Genomic DNA, 4,591 nt, shown 5'->3' on the forward strand with positions numbered 1-4,591 from the left:
TCCTCCTTCTACACAGGAGGAGTCAGAGGCTTGTTTAAAATGCTGGAGGATTAGGGGTGTCTCTTATTTGAAGACTTGGCTTAGACCTTGAGGCTGAACCCCTTTCCCAATGTGAGGTTGCAAGTGACAGTGAGTGAGTACACAGTCCCTGTGGACATCTGGAGAATTCAGGGAGACCTCAGGGGCAGCTGGTATGGAGAGAGGAAAATGGGAAGAGAGGCTGGGGCCTTGGGACAAGGTTTGGAGGCAGATGGGGACAGAGCTTAGAATTGGGACAGGGAAGGGACCCTGGCCTTTGGACCATGTTGTTTCCGTAAAGGGCTACGCATCAGTTAAACACTGGAAAATCCCAGCCTTCCCTGGAATCTGGAGCTCAGAGCCAGGATCATCCTTCAAGAATCTTTGGCTTTGGGGTGGGGAAAGGGGCTGACCTGGAAGCAGAAGAAGTTGGGTCCTAGGAGACTTGGGGTCAAGGAGAGGTGGTTGTTGGAGACAAAGCCGAGAGCTGTTCAAAATAACTGGAACAGGGCTCAGCAGAACACATCACAATGGGAACCCAGGAGGCACTGTGGGGCCCAAAGGGGAATAAGGGTCAAGACTGTGAGCATTCCCAACCCGCCATCGCAATAGACCCTTTACTTCCTGGTTGGCACAAAAGCTGGCAGGAATTTTAGGGAAGTGGATGGATAAGGAGATATGAGGCAGGGCATGGACCCCTCTCTGGTTCTCAGCTTGCCCACCTGTAAACCAAGATGCTGGATCCAATGATCCAAACAGATGGCCTTTCCCCTCAGGTCAACCTATAGGCCCAGAGCAAGTGCGGGCCGGCTGAAGAGAAATCATATGGGGAAACTGTCACGAACTGTTTGCATTTGTTGAGAGTGGACTCTGGGAGTCTTCCCCACTCCACCTCAAACTCCATGTTGATTTCAAGTGCCCTTCAAGGCTCCCTGTCTTAGGGCAGGCTGGCCCCCTGGGTCTGAAACGGAGCAGAGTATAGCAAGTGACTAAGGGTATTAAAACGTTGTGCTAGGGGTTGCGGATTTAGCTCAGTGGTAGAGCGCTTGCCTAGCAAGTGCAAGGCCCTGGGTTCGGTCCCCAGCTCCGAAAAAAAGAAAAGAAAAAAAACAAAAACAAAAACAAAAAACGTTGTGCCCTGAAGAATGGCTAACCCACTTCCAACGAGGCCGTTGTCGTCTACCCATGGTATAAAAAATGCCTGCAGTGGGGACAGGAAGCCAGAGACATCCGAAATGGACAGAATGCCTTGCTTTGCCTGGAAATCTCTCAGTCGGAAACTTCAGCGTGTTTCTTTCTCCAGGCGCATCCTGCCCACTGCAGATGTTGGGAGTGCCCAGTCTGATGAAGTTCCCTCTCTGCTTGCTAACTTCTTTTACTTTTGTTTGCTGCACACCTGATAAACTCTTTCTTTCAAGACAGGAAATCTGGCTGCATAGATCACTCTCTGTAGGGAACATGCACTTGGGGTAGGAAGGCGACGTTTTTGTGGCTGATGTTACCTGGTTGGTTTTGAGGTACTGGGTGCAGAAGCCGAGGCCTTGGCAGACACACTAGGCACGTGCTCCACCGCTGAGCTACACTCTCAGCCTGAGGCGTGCTCTGTAGGTTGTTTGACGCACTCTAGACTGGAAGATTGAACCACTGGGGTCAGGCAGGACAGGTGTCTTTAGGGAATTTTGTCCCCAATTCGCTCTTGCTCCTGTGCTCGACCTCACTAGAACTGTGGGACACGTGCTCTTTACATTCACCTCTGACTCAGCCTCCCTGTTTGTCCCCCTTCTCTCCTGGTCACCCTCTACATGGCTTCAGAAGCCATAGCATGCTACCCCACCCCCTTCCACTCCTCAAACTGCTTCTATTTCTGCCTCTTTGACAAGTTGTGACATATTTGAGAGCAGCTGCTGCCTGGGTGGAGATGTCTTTGCTTTTTCCTGGCTCTGTCCTCTGCCCCATCCCTCTGCCGACAGCAACCCCTTCCCAGAATGCATCTTACATTAGCTTCTTGGCAGCTCAGACACCAGCTTTCTCTAGATTTCTGCAGGACTTCCCAGGGCTCCAGAGTCATTCAAGGGAGTTTTCTGGCACAGAAAGTCAATGTGTGTGTGTGTGGGGGGGGGGGTAGGGTCTTTTCTGTCAACTCCAGAGTTGTGTGGTTTGCTGCGAATTTCTTTCACACTGGGCTTTACCCTTCTGTCTTTAGGATGAAGGCGATGACTAATCTCTTCCCTGCTAATTTGTCTCTGTAGAGATCGAGGGAAGTTGTCCGTTACTTTTGTCGGATCTGAGGATGTCTTTCTCTGCTGCTCTTTCTTCTGAGCTAATAAATGTGCTGGAGTCCTTTCCATCATAAAGGCTCCTCCCTGGCCTTCCCTTCGTTACCACATTTCTAGAAAGAGGAGTTAACATTTCCTCACCTCCTGTTCACTTCCCTGACCACTGTCTTCTACCACCCTGGGTCACTAAGACTACTTTCCCTAGGCTGAACAGAAATCCTCAGCAGATGACTCGTAGGGACTCCGTCTGTGTCTCACTAGATTGCCCTGTGACCGCTGGTGGTGTGAACGGTACCATTCTTGAGACTCGTCACTTTCTGCCCCTAAAGCTTTCCAACCTTGGTCTTCCTCTTATCTCTCGCTTTCTTCTTTCCTGTCTCTTCTTCCTCGTCTTGCTTTTCTCGGACAGCTTTTTAGGAGAACCTATTCCTGGTCCTATCTTCTGTGTTTCCCTGCAACCCCCGTTCTCTTCCTAGGCGCAGTGACCGTGTGAACAAACTGCCTTGTGGGCTGCTCCTAACTGTGACAGGCTGGTGACTGCCACTTCTCTCCTCTGCTGCCACCACTTCCCTGGGTCACAGAGCACAGGTGCACGGTTTTGGAAGATGGCTTCCCTTTGCTGTCTTACAGGCTTCTAAAGTTAAATATTTCCTCTGTTCCAATATTACCTTTCTTGCTAACCAATGCTACCATTCACCAATAATTTATCTTCATTTTTTAAGTCCAATTCTATTCAGCAAGTTCCATCTCAGCATTTTATTTTTGATTCACATAGAACCAGGAATCAATTTTTACTAACTAGCATGAGAAGTCTCACTGAGAACGCGGACATTTGGCAGCGTCACAGCTGGGATCTGCCTTAGTAGTAAAGTAAAAGCTACTCCACATCTGCCCTCAAAAGCACAGCTGTAGGTAGCTCTGTGATAGGGCGCTGATATGCAGAGGGCCCTAGCAATGCAGAAGGCCCTAGGTTTGCCACCCAACACACAGACAACTCACCCACGAGCTTCAAAGGCTCCACTTTGCCAAGACCGTGGCAAAACAATGCCCAGTACGCATTATTACAAAATCTAACGGTCGGATGCGTAAAGTTCTCAATGGTCATTCTATCAACACCAGTAGATGACAGGAGCTAGAGCGATGGTTCAGTAGTTGGCTTAGCAGAGGACTCCGAATCTGCTCCCAGCACCCACGCAGCAGCTCACAACTGTCTGTAACTCCAGCTCTAGGCTATACAAAACTCTCTTCTGGTCTCTGTGGGCGTGGCATGGGTGTGTGCGGTGTGCAGACAGACAAGCCAGCAAAACACTCCCACCCATGGAATTAAACTAAAATACAAAGTAATAGGCAACAAAGAAACAAGGAAACATGATCCCCCTAGAAGAACCAGTTCATTCAAATACGTCAAGAAATGACAGGCGGCAGAGTAGCTCTCCAGCCCCTTAAAGGAGCCGTTATAAATATGCTCAATAAACTCAAGGATTCGAAAGCAGGGTTCCCATATGGCCAAGTTCCCATGGGGGCTTCCTTTTTCTTGGTGACTTCTAAAATGACTGCCTTCATGCTTTGATGGCCTGTCCTTGGCATGTTGTTCTCTCTCTCTCTCTCTCTCTCTCTCTCTCTCTCTCTCTCCCTTCCCCTCCAGTCATCCCTCCTCCTTCCTTTCCCTTCTCACTGTCTCTATGTAGTCCAAGATGACCTTGAACTCTTTTTTTTTTTTTTTTTTGGTTTTTTTTTTCGGAGCTGGGGACCGAACCCCGGGCCTTGCGCTTCCTAAGTAAGCACTCTACCACTGAGCTAAATCCCCAGCCCCGACCTTGAACTCTTGATTCTCTTGCTTCAGGCTCTTCCGTGTGGTGGAGTTATCCACGTGGACACCAGGCCAGAGTCTCCTCTGAGCGTACTAATCCCATTGGACCAGGCTCCGCCATTATTAACTAATTGTGTCTCAACGGCTCCGTCTACAAATCCTATTACACTGGGGTTAAGGATTCAGCTTGAATTTAGGAGGGGACATATGAGTCACTCGACCCATAATAAACGAATATGTGATTAGACACTGCAAATAAGGTTTATTGAAAAGGAACATAAACCTGCATAAAATGAAACAGGAAAAAGGGCTAAAAAAGAACCAGCCAAACCAAAAAGAGCTTCAGTATTCCATGGGAAATACCATACCTAGTAGATTTACATCTATGTAACTGTGACTCGGAAAGGGGAAGAGAAAATTAGAAGAAAAAAATGGATTTTTAAAAAAAAGTTGATGAAAATTACAAATTTATATATCTAATGCATTC

Source organism: Rattus rattus, chromosome 10, assembly GCF_011064425.1.
Source record: "Rattus rattus isolate New Zealand chromosome 10, Rrattus_CSIRO_v1, whole genome shotgun sequence".
NCBI lineage: Eukaryota > Metazoa > Chordata > Mammalia > Rodentia > Muridae > Rattus > Rattus rattus.